We start from the raw sequence: 23,629 nt of genomic DNA, 5'->3' as shown, positions 1-23,629 counted from the left end.
GCTAATCTAATACGATATCGATTATCGTACAAACCCGGTACACACCAGCGCCTCGGCTCCGCTGGCTGTTTCAACGCGATCCTGAATTTAGAAGCTAATCCCCGACAGAGACTGCACACACAGCGGTGTTTCAATGAAACCCACCCTTTCATTGTGGATTTTTACCTCATTCTTTATTGTTCGAACAGGCGGCAGCTGCTAAACGCCGGCTACTGCTTAAAAACAAAAGCACCTGATTTACTCGCGCGAAAACCGCTCGTAAATTACATTCCTATTCACCTTACTACAAATCCATTTAATTACGTCATCTTGTTTTCCATCCGCTACAACTGTATGTACAGTGGGCTGGTTGTTTACCCCTTTTAAAGCTACAGAAATTTTTTGATCAATGAGCCTCGTGCTTTTCATTGCGCGAAGAATGTTGTTCAACAACTTTGATTTTCAGATGTTATAACTGCAATGAAATTTTTGTCTAGACGTATTACTTGCAATAAACAATGGCTTCGCGAGCAGCCGCTTCCCTACAATCAAACTGACATTCACGGAGACAGAATGCGAGAGAAGGCAAAAAGGCGAAAGAATGGTTAATCGCACTTACTTATGTGTCTCCGAAAGCTGGAAAGCGGTGGCCACCCGAAGGTGCATCTCGAGCCGCCTCTTAAATGGCAAAATTTTTGTATTCCAGTTCGAGATTCCCACCTACCCTACAATAAAGACTCGCGCTTCTCTTAAAAGCGCAGTTTCTCCAAGCTTCAAGGAAGTTGTCCTTTTGTTCGAGTATTTATACATTGCGTCAATGTTGCGAAAAGAGGCGGAGCGGTGGCACTTCGACAAAAAAGAATCCGAGCACACGACCTTATGTACACAAAACTAAACCCTCCGCCCTGTCAAAATCGCCGGATCACATTGGATCACGTGCTCAGGAGTATCCACCGTGCCTTCGCGCCGCGGCACTCCGCTTCGGGTACGCGGGAGCACGCGCCGCGAGGCAAGACGCGAGCGCGGGAGGATAGATGCGCGTGTGGACTGGGCAGGAACGGAGGTGTCGAGCGTCTCCCATGCAAGCGCTGCGATTAGCTGCCTGATCAGCGTATGGAGAGCGAGTTCTGGAGTTGATTTCGTGCGCGGAAACGTTGGCCAGGTGGGGAAATCCTGTTAGGCGCAGACACGAGCGACCCACGTCTCGATCCCTGAATATCGAGTGGAACGAGCTTCCTCGCGCTGCATTTAAATGACCGACAGCGCGTAATGGTAAGGAGAGGTGAAGCATCCTTTTGTCGCGGTTACGGAGTAGTTGCATCAGAAAGTTTACTGACTTGCTGTCACCGAGCGGATATACCGGAGAATTCCAGTTATGGACAATATACAAAAAAAAAAAAAAAAAAAAAAGACGACTTATGTACCATATTCACAAAACGGACTACTACCTATTGTTTGCACAAATTTTAATTAGGAAATCTGTAATTTTGGGCAAAAATGAAACTGTTTCGAGAGCTCTTGCTCGTTCTCAGCTTGACTCTTCCTTGCTGTTTCCCAGATCGTTTCTTAATTACTTACAATTACAGACTTTAGAAGTGCTCGGAGGGTCTCGTGTGGCTGAGAAAGGACCCAGGCGCCAGTCCCAAGGGGGCCTGGTGCTGCCGCTCGTCCGAGAGAAGGGCCTAAGGGCGCTGCCTGCTTCACCGCTTCACCATCAAAGTGTCCTCAAACGGAGCTGCGATCGTATCTGTCGAAAACGAGCTTTTAAAGTAGCCGACCTAAAATATCCCTGACAGAGACGTTTGGTGAAGAGTATGTTAATATTTTATGATGCCAGCTAAACATCATTCTTTCCAACATATAAACATGTTTAAAACTGAAACCTTCAGTAAACAGTCCACCGACCTTATGTGCACTTTTCTATTAGCGTCAGTGTATATTCTCAGTTATTGGTTTCATATTTCCACAACTTTTAAAGACTGTCACCAAACGTAACCTAACAAAAATTGATTATCTGCACTTTATATTAGCATCGGCAGAACTCTGATACAGTTAACGACTATGCATGATTTAATTTTATCTACGATCCACCGAATAACGATACACATTAACTTAGGGCTAACAGATCTCTAATGATTTGCATATTTAAACATTAGTATATTGTATACAAGGCTAAAACAAAACTTTAAACAGTCTTCTACCTCAGTCCCAAACTGTTACCTGTTTTCTCTTGTTTCAAACAGTGTCGCCTCTTATTCCACAGAGGCGTTACTGCTCGTATGCACATCTATATATATATATATATTATATGCTGTACACACAGCAAGGCATTTATCTGTTATATATGAACCTACGTCATAAATCAGCGAGTATTCATTAATGTTACCCACATACAGTAAATAGGCCCGTTAATAAAATGAGGAAATGTTGAAATGACAGTTTCACATCAGTTCTGTGACTCATCGTTTAAATATTAATGTCTACTAACTGTACCACTTGGCTAAGCAGTAGATAACCCTCGAGTTGTGTCGTGTCTTTCATAAATATGGTTTCCTTCATCTGAAGACAAAATGTGGTCCATGGACCAAAATAAGTGTACAACTTGTGAAAATGAGGGGGACTGCAGTTGGTTAAAAGGTGTAACCAAACATTAGGTGATCATATATGTTTTATAAATGCTTTATAAAAAGTCATAATGGGCCGTCCAATTTTGGACGAGAACAGCAAAAAGAGTTGTCTGGAACGCAGCCCAACACTTTCATACACTGTGGCCGACTGAGAAAGTCAATGTTTTTTGTTAAACAACTATTGAGATATTTCATACCTATTTCCATCACACGAACACATGGCCTACAACTTTTATGTCGTTTACTCCAAAGCATAAATCAACATTTTATATGCAGATTTTCTTATTTAATTAGCCGACGCTCTTATGCTGAGTGTGCAAAAAATGTAACACGCTGTGTTACGAGTGTAAAATCTACAGCCTTTACAGCAATGATCTTAGAGCGCAACTGATGTAAGACCTTTGATAAAACAAAATTTTATAAGTTGACTGTTTCTATATTAACGTTAGCATCGTGTATACATTTCTTAGCTTTTTAAATGGTTCCTCCAAGCCTGGTTTGTTAGGAAAAGGCCTGTCAGCAAAACTCAGCCACCTGTGCCATCTGAGTAGTGCACAGACACTGCAAGTCCTTTAAACAAAAACAGCCGAATTGCTTGAAAAAAAAAGCTCAAAATCTATATTTTTAATTGTGTACCTCGTTTGTCCCGTTATAAACCTTCAAAAAAATGCACAGCTTTTGGACGGCAAACTGCGCGAAATCTTTACAAGGTGTTAAACGATAGGCTACAGCTTTAAGGTTACACTGCTTTTAATAAGTTACATTTTTAAGCAGCAAAGCATTTAGGAAGTTAGTTTAAGAAATTGGCAATGCCTAGAAGAGAGAAAACACTGCCACTGAACTTCACAGTTTACACAGCTGTGGTGAGTTCGGTATTTTCCAGAAACACAGTTTCTCCTCTGGCACAACCAAAGCGAATCGGACAAAAAGAGTTGTTGAAACGAACGGAAACGGCCACATTTTCTCACTGCTAAACACGTCCATGTCATGTCAAAGACACGTGGTCGGGTACTGATAACGCCCTCGCGCACCGTGGTCAATGATCAACTCTTTAAAGTGTCGGAATATTGTTTAAAGATGGGCCAGATAGTTGTTTTTTGACTTTTGAAAAGTCTCATACGTTTCACTGTCTGTCCGCACCAGCTGTGTAACCTCTGCTTCACAGTGGAATATTTAGGGTGATTCTGCTTTCTGGTTCTTATTTGCATTGATTTGTCATCAATGTCCCTGTTCAGCGCTTTTGATTGAGGTTGGAAGTGGAACTTTCAGTACACGTTTAAGACCCAAGAAGGATTCCTTTTAATTAACACTGGAACGTGTATAAAACGCTTAATCGCACCTCTACACGTAATCTACTTGTTATGCCGGAATTCATCGAAATGAGGCGAAGATGTGAAGCTCTAAATCAGTCTCCTTATTCCACAATGTCATGTTTTCCGCTATCAGCGGCTGACTAAAAACAACAAAACAAGACCCAGAAGTAATATAATAATGAAGAAATAACAAAACCAGAAGGACGTTTATAAAGACTATAAATATATTTTGAAATGGATCGAGTCACACTGCAGAAATGCCCAAGTAATTTTAAACTTTTTTAGTTTTACAATGTTTTCCCTTCTGAAACAAAGTTGCTTAAAGTTCTGTAAAATTACTGAAATTGAGCTTCAGTTGTTTGTTCGCTGACATCATAAGCATAGTCATATGTACTTTTTTCATTATTTTTGTTATTACCTGACTTTCGTGGCTTCGTGACTGTTGTTCTTTGAAACCACTTTGAAGAGCAAGTCGAAACTTTTAATCCCCGTAAACAGTCTGCCACACTTCCTCAGTGAACTTTAATGCCAGACCTTTATCTAACCACCTGACCATTCATCTAGTGCTTAGTTTTAACAACTATTATTTTCATAATTCCTCAACCAAAAAGAGAGCGCTGTCATCTCTAAACCATGTGGGCTGCAGTTTGTGTCTGGTATTAATAGTAGTTTGCAAGAGAGAAACATCCACAGCCCATATTTATGTAATACTGTTGTCGAATATACGTCGAACAGTTTGAACATTTGCTTTTAGAAGTGAATGAAACCGAAAAGAAAAAGGTGGAATCAAATGAAAACATCGCGTTTTATAAACCGCAACAATGCTGCTTCGCTGTATACATGCAACTTGACTGAACTCTGACTACAAGCAATATTGAATTTTACTTTGTTTAAATCCCACAAATAGAGCACATTTTACTCGTTCCCAAGATGGGAAAAACATTATTGACATCTTTTCGTTTTTGTATTCAACATACTAAAACATTTAATTGAACGGACGTTTAACCAGTTATAGCAGATATTTTACCTTAGCCACCACAGCAGAGTGAAATGCAGAACATCGAAACTGAGAAAGATTAATAAAACGAAGAATGGTTAATAAAACCGAAGTTTTCCCTCATTTATTATTCCTAGTGAAACGAAAAAGAAGCCACTGTATTTCCGTCTGGCATTTCAAAAGAAACACTGGTTATTTTGCGGATGTATGCAAAGAAACACCCGTTTTTTAAAATCAGAGACTATAAAAAGAATCGCATCTATTATTTTAAACAAATGATACATAATCGATCCTTTATTTCTATGTAACACGCTGACTGTGTTCTCAGCAACTGAACACACCGTGTTACTTTCCAATTCTGTGAAATCTAATGAGTTAAATTATATATTCAATCATAATAATGTGTTAAGTATGAAAAAATATGTACAGATCGAGCAGCGTCCCATGTGGCATAGCACCTAAAATCGAACAATGACAAATAATGTGTGTACAATTTAGGCAAACGAGGGAACGCAATCTTCGTTCAGAGCGCAGCAGAATCCTACTTAGAACAATTCAACTTCCAACAGCTCACAATTTAATTACGCAATTCAATGTACGCAAAATGATAACACCAATTTGACACGAGGTTTCCTCTTCATCATAATTCATAACTGGGTGAGAATGGAATTTCCGCGGCGATTTCGGGGTTACGCGCTGCGAGAAAGTGAACTCCTGGCACGTGCAGCGCCTCGCTCTCACAGATCGCTTATTTATATTAAGGTTTATGCACGCTTTGTGGACGCATCGCTTCTGCAGTATTTCACAGAACCAGCGTCGCACACACTGTCGTTTGGTCGCTAGGAAAATGTGCACCTTTCACCACCAAACTGTTCAAGCCAAGGCAGAAGTTTGCGAAAGTATCTTCTCACTTGGCTAACGCAATGTAAACACAAAAAAAAAACACAGTATTTCCTATGTCGTTTTAAGAACTCTACTTGTTATATGACTGAAAATTACAATAGCAATAAAGGAGTTACTCATTTCGAAACTCGGTTTTGAGTCTCGCTTTCTTTAAATGAATTTGATAAAGATGAAAAATTTTCCACAAGTCGGACAACCCACTGTCTGACGAAGCCTGGATATGGTTGGTTACATTTGCAAACACGTAGGTAACGGTACCTACTGCAGAATTTCACTATCGTAATCTGCCTACGGTTGTACTACGAAAGTTGCAAATTTTGCACACGTACCACCTGTGACTGAAAGCTTGCATATATATATTTTTTTATTTCTGTTCTCTGGCTGTTCTCACGTCAGGCCATAACCTGCTCTCCTTGTGGCGGGAACAGGGGCGCGCTGCAATGTCTCGCGACGGGCACCCTTGGCGAAGGCCTCGTTTTTTCGTTTTTGTTTTCTTTTTTTTTTTTTTGCACGGACCACATTCAGCGGTGCGGTAATACCACCCGAATTTAGTGTGGCACTCCCGCCTCCGTCATTGCTAACAGTGACAGTGGACAGTTGAAGAATTCCTCTCAAGAAGTGAAGGCCTGTGCTGGTTCTCTTACCCTGGTGGCAGAGAGTGGCGATTAACATCCAAAACCCTGAGGCGTGCGGGATCCTCTGAATGTGATTGGCTAAATTACTCTTATGATCGCTTCTACTTCCCGAGGGATCACTCACGTGATTGGCTCGTGATCGATCGTGTGTTTCGATGCACGCCGTAAAACGTTGTATTCCGACAGCCAAGTGCCTGCTTGTAGGGAAAAGACTAAATCATAATACATTCATTCACAAAAGCCTTTCTCAAAGTCAGTGGTTTCAGTCTGATTGGTGTAGTGTAGAGAATTTTCTAGAGATGCGCTATGAAAACAGAAACATCACAAACATGTTTAGCCATTTTTGGACAGAAGCAGTGATGATGTAAAAAAAAAAAAAAAAAAAGAACACAAGTAAAAGTGTTTATCTGTCTAATGTCTTTCAAGAATTATGATAAAGTGCAAACCTGAAATTATGATGCACATACATGTTAACATGCCAACTATAGGCCAGAACCAACGGACAAATCAAAAATATCTGATACTTGACAAAAGTATTTCGGTGATGCCAGTATGAAATTTGTATGGCCTGTATTTTAAAAAAGGTAAATAAACAATAATCCCTGGTGTTTAGCATCAATGTAAAGGCATTCTGATCAAATCTGAGAAGGGTATATGGTAATCGCTGTTTTAGACATGCTTATCTCCGTAAACGTGCAAATATTTCCATCGCAAGTACATTCAAAATTCACCTAGTGTGCTAAAGGGAGCCCTTTTACATACTTTTTCACATTATTCCTTCAAAGTGGCTTTCACCTTTATACCACATGCAATATGAAACACAACAGTATACTTTGTGTGGTAAAGGGCACAATGTATCTTCACAGTACCCCTAGTTATAATAACCAGTCAGCTCAGTTATTGCCCTCTTAGTTAGATTCGTTCATGGGGCAAATTTTAAACAACTTACGGGAAATAGAAACCGAGGAACCCTTATGTGCTCATTTAATCCAATTAAAGAAAGTCTTTTGCTTTTTTCTCCTCTGAGATGCAGTCAATTTTGTTTCAGAGTTTTCTGATGTGCTGCTTGAGTCAAGCGAGCGCTTTGTGTTTCATCCTCTGTGGTTAGTTTTCTTGACTGCATCTGCTTATTTGCATCTGTGTAGGCAGCACGCACAGTTAAAATGCAAAGCTTTCAAAATAATCTGTCTAATCTGGTAACTTTTCCTTTTAAAGGTCATTCTCCCGTAAGGCTGTATGCTACACCACGGGGCTCCGATATCAGTCCAGAAACTCACTTTCTTGCTTCCAGCAGGTTAACACGTTATCTCACTTAACCTTTTAGAGTCAGACAATATCTTCCAGGCATCTGCATGTGGTTGGATAAGCAATGCTAGGGTGACTTCAAGTATTACAGTCACTTCTTCAAAGAAAAGTGGAGATCTGTTTGAGGGCCTGTCTTTTATAACGTAGGTATACCAGACCCATCTGACCTGCCAGGACTGCACAGGGATTTCGAGATCTGGAGTTCCTAAATATAATAGAGAATTTTCAATGATAGTTTACAGTCATATCTTGGCACATTTCTGAAAATTAGAGTAAATTCATACATTTATTTACATTTACTCACTTAGCAGTTATTTGTATCATGGTGCGAAAGGCAAACTATCAAAGCCTTTATTCATATATAAAAAGTCATGGAAGGGAAGGCAGCATTTACTACGTACAGTTTTTTCAAAAAATTAATATCTAATTGGAAATACAACTGGAAAAAATTATGATTTCTCTAGGAATAGAATTAAGTGTGAAATAACATAATATCCAGGTTATGTATAGATATATACATATGTATTTTGTAGATGCTGTTTTACTTTGTATTTAATTTCTTTTCCAACTATATCAGCATTAATAATAGACATAATTTTGGGGGTGACCATTTATAAAATTAATTTCAAAACAAAATGCTGATACAAAAAGTAACTGTAGAATTTAACATACTACTGAAAGGTTACGCTGTGTGGGTGGAATTTGTATATGACTCACTTGATCTCTGTGACATTGTTGGTTAACCTTTAAAATACCAGAAGTTATTTATAAGCTCTGTAAACATCACTTCTGTTTGGTCTGTAACAAAAAAAATACATTACATATTTAGCAAGACCAATGAGCATTCGCATTAATATATCAAAAGTCTGAGTTATCTCCTTGTTTTGGAAAAATTAAAATGTAATTAGCAGTGGATTAACATTTCTCTCAGTGACTTCTGACATGTTTTACACCTAATGGAGTATTTTGTCTACTGAGGATTTATAAAGTCCAGAATGGGTGTTTTACTGATTTAGTCAAAAAGAAGGAAATAATTTTTGGCAAAAACAGGAAAATATTTTCACACCAATAATTGCTACTCAGTATATCAAAAGTAATAATAATGACTTTTTTTCATTATTATAACTTAAAAATAGAAACTACATACATTCCCTAGAACAATAGCATGAAGACTCATTTTTATTTAAGATGGAAATGTTACATGCTTGTGTACAGATACTCACTTGAGGACCTTCTAGGTGTTCTGAGGAATGTGAGATACAGTCATCACTGGGACATTGAAGTAAAGCCAGTTTAATAAATAGAGGACTAAGTTGTGTTGTGTTCCTCTTGTCTATCACTTAGAGTCTATCTATATCTTTCTTCATGTCCTATCAAGTGGAAGAGCTATCTGCATTTCTGAGACATCAGCCCGAGCTTGCTTCTTGCCTATTTATAAAGAGTTGCTACCCTCTTCGATTACACAGCCCCCTTCTGCTCCTGGGAACACATTCTCTGTATGGCTTTAAAGGCCAGCATCAACTTGAAATTACAGTCCCACCCAGAGGTTCTTGTGCCCCACCCAAGGTTTGGGAACACTCACACAAGGTAGAAATGGAGCATGGGTATAAAAAAAAAAAGAGAGCAGGCGACACAGTCTGTGAACATGACAACATCTTGGACCAATGCTGCACACAAAACTAACTCTTTTGCCACCCAGGCTGTTTAAACATTAATAAATATCCACTGTGATATCCATGCTTGAATTCATTATGCTTGCCTTTCTTTAAAAAGAAGGACGCCAGCAGTTGCTGTCCAGTGGCCACCTGTTTCCTGAAAAAGAAGTAGGTCAGTGGGAGATTGTGATTGGCCAGTTGGAACATTGCTCAAGTTTGAAATGGTTGTCACTGATTCCTGGAGAAATGATCATTAGTCACGCTGGTTGACCTACTTGTCCTTGAGCCTTTTTTCCTTTGGTGAAATTTCATGAAAATGTACCAGCGAGACGAGCTAGGAGTTTGTCAACGAACCAGAAGGTGAAAAAAGCAAAAGGAGGGGACGACAATTATAAATGCATCCATCCGCCTAATTTTCCAGTTTACCTGTGTAAGATCGCAGGTAAAACATCTTCACCGAAATCCATTTCAGTCTCTTCTGACCTTCTTTTCTTCATCTTCTTCATTTTGTGCAGCATTCCAAATTTCTAAACCAAGAGCATTCCATGTCAGCTCCTTTACAGCAGCTCAGGGCCTGAAACAGTCTTGAGTTTTTACATCCCTTGTTAATGCGAATAAAGTGTTACTCATGTTTTAAGGGTCTGTCCTCCACCTGCTGAAGGGACAGTAGAGGAGCTGTGTGAGCCATGTGCCTGGGGAGAGGAGACATTTGGGGCCTGCGCGTAGCTCCTTTGAGCTTCCCAGCATGCTTCTCTTTCAGACGGGTCGCACAACCAGGCATTGCCAGTACTGAAGGGAATGCCTGATTGCCATGCTTCACCCTCCATCCCTGCAGTATGTCTTGCGCAACCTATTCTTACGATTCCCCTCTTGTCCTCTGTTCTAAGTGCACACGCCTACGTAATGAACGAATCCGGTGTAAACCGTCAGCCCGTACGGTGCGTTATAGGGTAATTCTGTGTGCCTCTGTGAAGATCAGGGAGAACAGTGGCCACAACAACTAGAGAGGACTATCAGCAGTGCGGGAACCTGATGATGCGCCAACCATGAGCATAAGGAAGAGCAGCGAGGGGCGGTGGTCATGTCTCTGAAATCTGGCCCTGGGGGTCTTGAGGGGGGTGGGGAGTGATGCTTCGTGCAGAATAGAGTGAAACGAGAAGCAATATGGAGCAAGAAGCTTCTGAGAACAATAAAGACTGCTTAGAGCACACTGTCCTGTAACACGCAAAGTAACAGCAAAGACTACTGGCAAAAAACGTACCCAGAAGGAAGCAGGCATAAGCAAAGGTCATGACTCACCGAATTCTATTATAGTGATGGGGGTTGGGTACATAACGGACCCTAAAGTATCGTAATGACTACTGCGTTGGGGTTTTGTGATCGGAAAAACAACTTTGTGCTAATGCCACCGAAAAATATGGCAGAAAGGGACAGCACGAACTGTGAAAACCACCAAAACCAAAATTTGACTCATTGAGTGGTTTCCTGTAGAGATCAGCAGAATGGACTCTGTATCGTTCATTTTTACTAATATACGTTCTGGTGTTGTACACTGTTATGCAGAAGATATTATATGTCGCTTTGAAGGACATGATGTAGGCAGTTCTGTGTAGGAGACTGCTAAAAAAAAATTACTGTTTCACTGAATCAGCAAAATATCCCTTCAGGCATTTCTACATTTATTTATTTAGCAGATGCTTTTCTCCAAAGCAACTTACAATGGATACTATGTAGTATTACCAGCCCACACACCTTATTCACCAAGGTGACTTACACTGCTAGATATACTGCTTACAATGGGTCACTCATCCATCCATCAATCAATCAGTGGAACACACTCTCTCTCTGTGTCACTCACACACTATGGGTGAATCTGGACAGCATGTCTTTAGACTGTGGGAGGAAACCAGAGCACCCAGAGGAAACCCACACAGAAACGGGGAGAACATGCAAACCCCACAGACTGAACGGGGATCGAACCCACGACCACCACAGCGTTGTGAGACAGCAGCGCTACTCGCTGTGCCACCGTGCCGCCTAATATCATGATGAAAAAATATATTACAAAATTACCCAAAATGCTTTTTTTAAGAAAAAAAAAAAAATCAGAGTTTACTGCTTATGCATATATCGTGTACAATGAGATTTTCCTCAGTCAGTGTGCGGACCGGAAGAAAAATAAGCGACGATAATTTTAATTCAAAGTTTATAAGATTCCAGAAACACTGCAGTAATAAACTAGCACCGCGTCGCGAGAGACGATAATTTTTCCGTCCGGTCTGTTTCCATTTTATTCAATTTGCTGACGGAATTATCCGCGCGCGCACTTTCGTCTCCAGCACTACGGCCGCAGAACTGCGCCGAATCTCTGAATCGCGCGCTTCCGTGACGCCCCTTCGCTCGCGCTGTCCGTCCGTCCGTCCGTCCCGCGCTACGCTATGACGTGTGGCTGGGCGGCTCGAGCTCGCGGCTCGAGCTGCTGGGACGCGGTCCTGTGTTGTGGAGAAACTGGAAACTTAAACCCTATACATCAAACAGGGTTTACATATGTATATAAATTTAGAAGCGCTGCGTTTAATCTCATTTAAATAAAAAAACAATTGAGACGTACTGAACACCTGTGTACCATGTTTTAACTGCGGCTGAACTCACTTTGTTAGCATTGGCATAGATTCTGCTGCAGAACTTTTTTTTCTTTAAATTTTAGACATCCTTTAAATAAACAAAATTTCACAAGTTTGGAAAAACAGGAGCAGCAGGTGGGGTGCCCTTTTTGCATCGAAAGGACCAAGGTTCGAATCACCTCCCACTTATGCTCAACTGCTCCAGGAGACATTTCCAAGCTGTACAAATGTATAAAACACAGCAAGTTATTTTGGAGGAAAATGTCGGCTAAGCGTATACATCTAATATTTAAGGTAATCATTTCAAAATACAATGGCCGACAGCCTCAGTAAGCAGCTCTAGACCGTTAAATGTGAAACATTGCAATGCTTTTTTATTTTCAGCCCCTCACCCAACACTGGTCTGTAGTTTGGGGGGGTGTGTGACCAGCAGAGCCGCGCAAACTCCTGATGAGAAGACCCTGATTGACCCTGAATCGGCAGCGTTTAGAGCTCATTTCACAGAGTATTCTCAGGGCCAGGCTTCCCACACGACAAAGTAGGTAGAAATCTCTCCCCTACAGCTTCCTCTTAAGAGTAACAATGAAATAAATAAATGGTTTTGGTCATTAAGATCTAAATTGTGTTCATATTCTCCAGTAAACCAATAGCGTGATAGATAAAACGCTACCCTAGCAACAGCCAACAGTCTTTGAGGTCTCACTGCATCTGTTACACAGAAAAACACACAAACCCACACAGTGATCCATAAACAGATATGACACAGACCTGACAGATACCCCCCCGCCACACACAGATGTGTGTGCTCTCTGAAAGTACAACTTCAGGCACACTCACCAGTCCTTGAGGTCTTTGCAAAGCACCGGAGGCTCATATCGTCTGCACTGGTATCTGTCTTCCCTCAGCTCTAGGAGGCATTGCAGTCCGCCAGCAAGTGGGAGAAGCTCACGCTCGGGCGAGAGAGCCCAGAGTTGGCCAAATGAGGGAGGCCGGTGACTAAGACCTGACTCACGTGGGAGGTCGCTCTGCAATATCAAAACTGCACATGGTAACGGAGAGGATAGGGTCGTGCATGCAGCTCAAAATAGCCTTCGTGGAAGGATGGAAGACCTACACATTGACATTAGTGGAATATTGCTCAGGCTGTGGGGGAATGGACAGTTTTGTTTCCATTCATGATTCAGACCACACACTGTTATTTAACCTCAGGTGATGCACCAGAAACACTTTGATCTGACAAGGTGCATACTCTCTGTGTGGCAGGTGTCCGACATTGATACGGCATAACCCGTGATTACCTATGATAAACAACTGACGAATCAATAGCTCTACGATTAACCGAAAATACTTGTTTGTGTCTTTAATCATGTTGTAGTGAAGGCTGACGGGGCGTTTCCATACCAAAATATAGGAGACATTGTGATCTTATCTGCAAAAAAAAAAAGAAAATGTATTATGTAGTGATGCAAATGTGTAAGTTGCAATGAAAAAGAACCTTTCTTACAAGAGATTACATTGTATGAGTCCAACTGATAAGTCTTAGTTATAGTGTACTTAAATCACTCAATAACCAAAGCAAACTTTTTTATGTACATTTCCAGGTTCCTAAATATTTGCTGTTTATTATAGCTCATAATGGTATTATGACATCGTATACCTAAAACCATTACCTTTTTAGTTGTTCTTATCACTTTATGGAACAGTCATGCACTGAATAAAGTGTGTAAAAATATCCTTCCACCTGATGTGAGATATCAGTATGACCACTTTCTTGGTAGCTAATATGTAATTGGTTACAAAACTGATATCTTTCCGATATTTGAAAAGGAACTGTGCATTTAAACCGCTGAGGCAACAAACAGAAGGAGGAACTCAATGCTATGTCTATATCTTAAATATAACAGTATGAAAGAGCCAAACAGAAGCTAATCACTGTTTATTATCATTTGGCCTAATTCACATAAATTTACTTACTTATCTAATACTTTTTCTCAAAAGTGATACAGTGTTAATCCACTTAGAATGATTTACCTATTCATACTGTCGGGTAATTTTCTTTTGCTGTATTGGTATATGTACCTCATTCAAGAGTACTACATGAAGAGGTTGGGTTTGAAAGTGGGTCGTTTAAGTGCAGGGCATCAGCTCTAGGCACTACGTCATCTTCTGCCTCAGGTAATTACACAACCTCTGATCTCTTCCCCCTTCCCCCCAATCCTTTGCAAGGTCTCACCAGCCCGTTTCACAGGGAGAACAGTGCCGAAAAACTCACAGACAGACCTCACTAGTTCTAATCGTAGACAGTTCAGTACAGAGAAGGCCACAGACCCATGGCACATGATAATCTGTTTTTCACAGAGAGCTCATATGGAGAAACTCAGAGATGCACCTCACTCTCTGCCCCTTTTCGGAGATCCCAATTCAGAGGCGCTTAACAGATATGCCTTACTAACAGACCGGTCCTCAATCACAGCAGTCTACAGCACAGCCAGGTGGAAACACAGAATAATGTGATTTCTCATAGAGACTGGGTAATTCCTAACACGGGGTACTCTGGCACAAGGAAGGAACTAGGAAGACCAGCACTAACATTTCAGTGCGGCCTTGCTTTATAGCGTACGTCACTGTTGGGGTCGGGGACGGGAACTTCAACAACGAATGCAGCAATACAGAGCTCCAGCATCCTCGAGTGCCATGACCCAACGATAAGAGAGTGCTGACGTACCTCAGTGATTTCAGGATCACATAGGAAGTATTTCTACAGTGGCCCAATGAGAAACCAAAAACAACTTCCACTAAACAAATAACACCCAGATGAAGGGATAAACTGAAGATGTACTTGAAGACAGAGTAATGTTTACAAACTCCAGAGGGAGGCACAGGACATGAGGAGGTCTCCATGGATCCAGGCACAGGCCTCCCTGCTGGACTTTTTCTGGACCAGAACCAGGGGTAAGGATTAAAGTCAGAGCTCTGGAGGCTGCCAAGACTTAGCCCTGAATGGCAAAGAAGGGAGGGCAACAGAGAGGAAGAGAGAGAGAAATTGTAGTGATATTGTGCAGTGTGTGAATATGAAAGAAACCCCTTGAACCATGTCCAGGCATTATGGGTGAATGGTTGCCCCTTGTCTCAACCGAGTCGGCCTGGACTGGAATCAGATTTATGCTTCTGTATTCAACCAGACTTCATGGAAAGCCATAACCCTTGGGTCTCTTACTCATTTATACAAGGGACTCGGAGATCTTCACCGAGAGCACTATGCTGACAAATGCGCTGAGTGTAGTGTAACTTGCTACTATGGGATTACAAAACACCAAGACATTAACAGCAGTGACTATTGTTCAACTACCCACCCCGTGGCTGTTAAGTTTGTCTCCAACAGAAAAGGTACTGAAAATTACCAAAAAAATTCATTGTTAATGACAGTCTGCATGGCTTCAAAGGGTTTGATTTGAAAGAGACAGAAAGTACAAATGCTACAACCAGCTGACAGCTGAAATAAACCCATTATTATAGAAGCTTTCCACTGCGGAAATAAAGACATAAGACCCGAATATACGTATCTATTTGCTTAAATTTCTTACGTATTTAAGACTAGGCTACAACAGCAAATTGCAGCCACTGCTACTCACGTATAGTCCCGAACAGGCAGTAGAAACCCTGCTTTCCACTATTTGCCAAAAGAATAAACACAAAAAGAAAATCATCTGGAGGGCCGGTCAGTTCAACAAGGAATATCTGGACAGATGCTTCTGTTGACAGTTTGGGTGTGAAGCAAATGAGGTTTTAAATGCAAAGTGAGCAGAAATCTTTGAATAGGTCTGGAAAGTAAGCATTGAGTGTTGTGCTTCCTGCTGAGGTGGTTTGCAACTCTCACTTCCTGCTCCAAACATAGTTTTGGACTCTGTGTATGCCCTTTGACAGAATCACAAAAATAGTTACTGACAGCAGTCCCACAATGGTCAGAATAGAGCGTTTCATTTAAATATTGTCCACAAGGTCCAGCCAAGTTAAATGGCTAGAAAAAAAGGGAACAGAGAGTCGTTTTGAGAGCGGGGCCGGGCAGCCGGCTCCGAGGCTCGTCTCCACAGAGACCATTGTCATGGTGGATCCAGCAGGGAAGGGAACAAGAGCTCGAGCGGCTGGCTAACAACATCATGGCAGCATTCGGAGGAAAGCCCTGCATATACCAGTGGCATATCCAAATAACCTGTACATGTTTCACTAACATATCACATTAACGAAATGTTTTTTTTTCCTGCAAACATGACTCACATTTTATTCGTTGCTTTTGCCGTTGTGTGTACTTGTGAGTCACTGCGCTTGTTTTGGTTACATATTGATTATTCAGAAATATGTGCTCACATGGAATCTATAAGAAATAGTATTTTATTTATGGGGCCATCGCAACGAATTTTTCTCTGGGAAAGCTTTGCACCTTCAGGTCGACCGTTGATTTCAGAAGCAGCACAGGTGGCTGTTCTCGGGTCTGCTCCCGAGAACAAAGGAATCACCCGGCGAAGAATGAAGTACCAACATTGCCAGGAATGTTTCTGCTTCATTTTTGGGAGTTATTTCTGCACCGTATCTGTCAAAGAAATCAAAGGTTTAATGACAGACACTTCAATGAAACGTATAACTCTCAATGCGAGTCCCAGTATGAGAACTCTCTCTCATTGTGACGTTTCCTTCCTTGCACTCCGCATCTGCACAAAAAGATTGGAGGGGACGACCCGCGGCACAGGGATCGAGATGGGAATCGAGCCAGCTCAAGCCACACGATGGTCCTACAACTCGCTGCAAACCGATTTCATGAAAAAGTCTTCCGCAGCCTTTCTGTGGAGGGCCAGCATGGAGAGATTTACACTCACATTTACAGTTCAGGCAGCAGACAGTATGTGCTGCAGCTCCATGAGCAAAGACCCCATGACCTGCAAGCATAAGCACCCCATGTGTAGGAGTGCAGGTTGCCCAGTGCTGTCTGTGCAAGCCGTGTCTCTCGTGTTTGTTTGCTGCGCAGGAGAAAGAAAATCTAAAGCATGACAAGAGGGGGTGGACCTTCTGTTCCATGTTACATATCTGAAGAAGGGATTACATGGCTTGCACTACATCACAGTCCCTTATACACACATACACAAGCACACACATCTTGCTGTAACGGTTCGGTGACATGAACGGCAGCTTTCATATTTCTCCCGTTCTCTGAAAAGACCGTGAGTGCACCAAATTTTCTGGCTGCTACCCAGAAGATGATGTCACACAGGATGACTTCATCGTCTAGTGTCATCACTAACCAACTCCCCCCCCTCCCCGCTACCCTCCCCTCGCCAGCTCCCCACTCCTCTTCCTCCGCACCCTCGGGGAAAAGGTGCTGCTTTACAAACACGGGCCAGAACACAAGCTCGGTCCACTGTCCGCCTCCCCAGCAGGTCCACTCCTGCTTCTATTTTAAGGAGGGGAGGGAAGGAAGGAGCCATGTGGGGGGGAGTTTAATTGCAGTCCTCTGCTGCCACCATTACACCACAAAGGCCAAACAATAAACAAACCTTTTGCTCTGTAGCTTTAACTGTGATGCTGCGGCCTGCTTACGAAAGATTAACCCTGAGAAGATGGAGGATCTTATCCGCCTCCCGCTTCTCGCACAATCAACAAGAATATTATGCGAAATTGAAAACTTTTTTGTGTGTTTCATCAAAGTCCACTTTTTTTTCGTCCAGACAAGCGGCAAAGCAATAATCCATTGTCGGAGTGTCTTGTTTAGCGGTCGGCTCCGTTACGTTGTTCTTTGCGCCGGACACGCTGTGGCTCGGAGCTTTTCAGGGTGCTCAGCGACAGCAGCGGAACCAGATTTGCCGTGTGTTGGGACCGTTATCGGAGTTAGTGCGACAGCGTATCTACGTGCTATAAATAGCACGCAAGGATAGGGACTCTGGTCGTGCCGGTCCACGCGTCTGTCCCGCGGCCCACGCCAGGGTCCTGTTGGGCCTTTCCCCAGCCACCAGCACCTCCTGAGGGATGAGCTCTAAATTTAGTCTCAGGATCAAGCCCTGGTCACTGGGCCGACAGTTATGCGCTCCAGGTTGCAACAGGCCGACGCCGAGCGGGAGGAGTGGGTTTTGTGACAGACGGAAGATGGTACGTGAGGGACATGGGAAAGTGGAGCTACAGAGTACTCTACCAGACCCAACCCTATATCTCCTGCGTCTGCTGTCCTTGTTATGTGTGGGACTGTCCCCTGAAGAGGAAGTGAGCCTGTTCCACAGGAGCCTCATTACCTTTCCAGTCACCTCGTAATGCTATTATCTTCTGTTTAGGAATTGCTATTGCATATATATTCGTTGCTCAGTCATAGTCAATTAACAGATACTTGGAAAAAGAGCAGGGTGCAAGAACAAATCACACTGTAAACTAATAAAAAGTATCCACGTAAATAATCGCAATTGTTATTAATCTGCAACAACAATGATCCTTCCAGCAGCTGAATTCCAGTGAAGAGAACTGGGTAGAGCACCGGCGGCTCTTCTGCCATTCTCCAGATGAATGGCTCGGTTCTCTTCACCACCTGGCAATTCGAAGTGCAGAACGGCTTGGCACGAGGTCAGTGCCGCAGTGTTGTGTCAGAACCCGAGCGGACGGCCTCGGCTTGTCGATTTGGATCTCTGGAAGGACGATGAGGGAGGCGTCAAGAATCCGGCGTCATCTCCCAGCAGCACCTCTGCTGGCTGAGAGCGCAAGTGGCCCAGCGCAGCACAGTGAGTATGAGGCCATACATCCTACCCAAGTAACTGTGTTCAGGCCACAGGGGGGCAGGGCTCAGCATCAGCTGTTTGCACCGCATTTGGTAAACACTACGGGCGTGTCACTCACTTTGGCTCTCCCAGAGGCAGCACTAGCACGGCCCATTAACAAACCACTAATTAGCTCGTTTTCTTAACAAGGAGGGGAAGGGAGGGGCGCCCAAACCATAGAGAGGGCTTTGAAGCCATGCCACCGTGAAATCGCAGGGGAGCCGTGCTCGTGTTTTAGGGTGGCGGGGTTTGGAAATGCTGACACTTGAAACCTGGAGCTCCAACCCACACTCAGTCTGCCTCTCGGGCTGCAGGGTAATCAAAGGGCTGCAAGTTTCATTTCTGCAACAGGGCCTACGTTTGCAGCCGCTCCAGAAATAATGAGCCATCAGAAACAAAGAAATAGAAATCATTGTTAAACACGGCTCTGTCATCTTGAATCGCAGTACCAATAAAGCAACAATCAAAGAATTCAGAGCACATAAAACTTATGCCACTACCAATGACCATGCCTTTTAAATACTGTTTTAAGCTCTGTTGTCTCTTTTCTGTTTTCCATGAATGCAATACTGTAGCATTCAAACAAATTCCTGCAACTTTAACAGGTGTTAATTTGGAATTTGGGCAGGCTGTTGCACAGAAGTGATCCTGTACCAGCATTTTGGGTAGTATGTTTATTTCTCATGAGTCTTCAGTGTCACCCATCTTTCCTATTGCCTTGGTTACCAGAACTGCAGGGGCAGCTGGTAGAATAGTGGTTAGATTTGCTCCCTTTGGACTCAAAGGTCGCAGGTTCCAGTCTCACTGCCAGCTGTAGTATTCTTGAGCAAGGCACTTACCCTGAATTTCTCCAATTAAAAAATTGCCCAGCTGTATTAATAGATAAATAATTGTAAGTTGCTTTGGAGAAAAGCATCTGCTAAATGAATACACTTAAGATCAATTAAGGGGTGGCCCTCATGAAATCACTAACGCATAAATGTGTGACTTGTCGGTGGCAGAACTCCTCTTTGAGAAGCCAGTGGTTCATTACATCTGCACGCAGCATCAAAAAAGGGGGACAAGGTGTATAACAAACCTTAGTTACGTTCTCCTGTTGGAAGCGTCTCCGTGTTTGTCTGAAAATGTTGACATATGGCTAGTGAGCTCAGAGCAGACTAAATAACATTCTTGAAAAAAAATCACTTTTCTCGGAACCAGTGTAATGCTGGCCCACACACAGATCACCGCTACAAGGACTGGTCTGCGAAAGACACGCTCCGCGCGGCACAGACGTCGTACCACAGCGCAGCAATGCACATTTACAGTTTTGTTTCTCCCAAACAATTTTTGACCGTTGAATTTAATGAAGTCTGCTCAAGTTTCAGCATGAAAGACAGACATGACAATGGGACATGCAGACTGACAGAAAGGCACGAGACTGAATGTTCAATAGAAGCTTTTCTATCTTTAAAAAGAGAACTTGTGTTGAGGCTCATTTTTCTCCTGTTGGCTGAAGGGGGAACAAAGGGCGCCTGTCTACTGCACGATGCGTGCCACTGAAACGACAGAAGCTTCAGTGGGACAGATATGGATTGGGTCGGTTTTCACCGCTCTGCTCTCTCCAATGGTTGTGGCCAAAGAATGTTTTTTTTCATTGTCCGTTTTTTACTCAGAAAAAAAAAAAAAAAAAAATCAAATCTGCAGCTTTTCTTGTTTTAAGTCCAAATTGCTTGAGTTACTTTAAACAATTAAGAGCAGAACAGCCAACTCTGAAAGATATCGAAGAGCATTAAGATTTTGTAACGCAGTCTTCAGTTTATTTATCTATATTGCGTTTAGTTAACGTCCATGTTTCGTAGTATTTTTTAAGGCCTGGCCAATGTTTCACTTCAGTATCCAAATCTTCATCAGACAATGATTTGACTATAACAATGACAGTAATGACAGTTCAACGGCTCCTAACCCAACACTTTGTAGGTACCTGCCATAGCTATGCAAAGGCCAGACGACAGTTCTATGGAAGCTTCCGGCCTCCTTCCTTCTAGATCAGCCTGGTACGAAGACTCGAAGCATAGAGAGTTCTGGGAGAAGCAATCAAAGAAGAAATAACCACTGTCTTCCAGCTTCATTTTGTCTAACTTTATGGCTGCTTGTTTGTCTTCATTGCAAGGGTACCTAACAGGTAACACTATCAAGTGTGGAAAATAGGTGTTGAGGCACAAGAACAGGCTCTGAATCAGTGATCGCCTGACTCATTCCAAAATTATACTGTTTTATAAAGAAAAAGTGACCATTTTCACTCTTTTCTACATCAGGTAAATGTACTTTTCCAGCTCTGTCCCAGCTGTTTTTTTTTTTTTTTTTGACTTCTCTGCTTGAGGGAGCTGTGAATTTGATTCAATGGGATTCCCATTTTCTCTATGAACCATACTGTGAAACAAACACATTAGGACACCACTGCTGGATGCAGGGTCAAAAGAGGGCTGATTGCGAACACTTTTCCTTCCGAATCTGTATGACACAAATTTTCAAATAAGAAGTGTAACCCTCCCCCCACCCAACCCCAACACTCAACCCCTCCTGTGAGAAGCATGTGGCTTCAATAAACCACTGGAAGTACGCTGCACTGTGGCCCCAGGCCAGTATCCAAAAGGCTCTGTCAGTTTCCTATAATGACTCCTTGACAAGAAGGGAGAGGCAGCACATGCAGAGTTAACATTACAGTTAAAGTACTAGTCAACAAAGTTGCATTACATTATCTGAAGCGTTTCTCCAAAGCAACTTACAACAGTAATTTACTTACAATTATTTTTCAATATATATATAGCTGGGTGATTTTTTTTTTACTGGAGCAATTCCGGCTAAGTACCTTGCACAAGGGTACTACAGCTGCAGGTGAGAATTAAACCTTAGACCTTGGGTCTAAAGGCAGTAGCTCTAACCACCACACTACCAGCTGTCCCAAGTTCATATCATGTGACAATTTCTGAACTCTCATATAGGTGGACTAAACTGTTATGGGTACAGATGAAAATGACAACTCAAAGGCAATGATTTTAAAGCTGTTCGAGCACAAAAAATGTTTTAATCAAATGAGGGGGTCAAGTAGAACCAGAATCAAACTGCAACCTACAGAACTTAGCTAAACAGTAAAGGATCCAAGAAAGCCCTTGTCAAGTGGAATCACAAAACTAGGTTCTGTATTTCTATCAGCCTTAAGTTACTTGATATGACTCACAAAATTTCCCTGCTTAGTGTAACATGCTTTTGAAGAAATTATTCACACGTAGGAAATCGGCATCTTATCTCATACCTGACAATGTGCAAGCTTTACGCATATGGGATCCTGACATCTGTGGTGAATGAATCCCGAATGGCTTCATGCTGAAATTCTCATCCAGGGGTTAAATGGAGTTAGTCTGCAACAAATAAGACCGAAAGTGATCTACAGAACAACATTAAAAGTGCGGAGGAGATAAAAACAAGTTCTAGCAGACAGAGAAACCCGATTATGGTGATACCAGCGAGAGAACAAGAGGGACAAAAATGACCAACAAACAAGGGGAGCTTAATTCTGTTGTCTGCATCTCCAAATTAGTTGGAGTCCCCCTCTTTCTGAGGTCCAAGGAGGCATTTCTGTCCGTGTATGTAATGTGTCCTCTCTGCACCAGTGGGAACTTGCCAGCACACTTAAGCTCATGTTCAACCTTTGGCATGGAGAGCACAGCCTAGCAAGACCAGGGCCAATGTCTGTGGTCTGCTTGCGGTAGGCTGCATCTTCACACTGACCATGGCAGGAGGTCACACTGACACCAGGTAAACAGTAGGATGCAACTGATCATGATCTAATGGAAATACAAGTAATAAAATGTAACCCCATAACATAAAACAAATAATATAAAAAAAAAAACAAAAGAAATTATACTGGTTCAATTTTCTTCTATATTCTATATTCCATTACATTTAACTACAAAAGCACAACTGTGTAAAGCACGTGGATATTTCCAGTTTGAATGTAAGTGAATTCTTAGAAATAGTTAAATGCAAAAAATTCACAGAAATAAACTGTCGAACCGTATTCTCACTTTGTGAATGAGGCTGCTTGTTCCATTGAGCAAGAATGCATCCCACACTGGAACTGCACAAGTCATCTGGGATTCCCTTCTTTTGTATTCCAAATACGGGCAAGGAAAATTTTAAAAAAGGAATGCTGAGCAGAGAACTCCGGAAATATAAACAGACCAGTTGGGAAGAAAGTGTTCAAATTCTGCTTGGAAACGGTTGGAAAAGATTTCAGGAGAGGATTTCAGGTTGCTCACACTATCGTCCCCCCCTCCCCCCCCCCGCCTTCACTTTCCCGTAAATGTTTGAATCAACCTCTGACTTCTAATAAAACATTTGTTTTCTGGAATTTAACTTGCCACGTGAGCTGGAAGTGCCACTTGCGGCAGTGTACCACAATACAGGACCCTTTGCCCTCAGAGAAGCAGGGCAGTATTAAGTATAACCTGTGGTGGCATTACTCACAGAGTTCCACTTGCATCGCTTAGCCTTGTGTGCAAAATTACAAGAAACAAGGGGAAAAAACAAGGACAAAAAAAGGCTGTAAACAACTCACTTGTCACAGCTTTGGAAGTATGACGCAAACAGAATCTTCCCTCATCCTTGATGTCTCAATGCACTGGTATTCTTTAATACTCTATCTTAATCCCACAGACCACACTGTTTCTGAACCTAAATAAATATTTGTTTTAAACACTTTTCAGGGTGAAACAGGGTAATTATACAATAAAAAGGGCAGAAATCAAGTCAACATTGAAA

At 42.2% G+C, this 23,629-nt stretch overlaps 1 long non-coding RNA gene across 1 annotated transcript; it reads right to left on the bottom strand.

Annotated features, from left to right (window-relative positions):
- Positions 1 to 9,460: 9,460 nt before the first annotated feature.
- Positions 9,461 to 12,960, bottom strand: LOC108933190 (uncharacterized). The gene is made up of 3 exons (XR_001966047.1): positions 12,876 to 12,960; positions 9,841 to 9,941; positions 9,461 to 9,571 (listed from the first exon to the last, which is right to left on the bottom strand). It is a non-coding gene; the product is annotated as an uncharacterized LOC108933190 (long non-coding RNA).
- Between the last annotated feature and the right edge of the window lie 10,669 nt (positions 12,961 to 23,629).

The sequence above is a fragment of the Scleropages formosus genome, chromosome 1 (assembly GCF_900964775.1).
Source record: "Scleropages formosus chromosome 1, fSclFor1.1, whole genome shotgun sequence".
Lineage (NCBI taxonomy): Eukaryota > Metazoa > Chordata > Actinopteri > Osteoglossiformes > Osteoglossidae > Scleropages > Scleropages formosus.
Note: the sequence above shows the minus strand (reverse complement) of the source record. Positions and strands in the feature narration are given on the sequence as shown.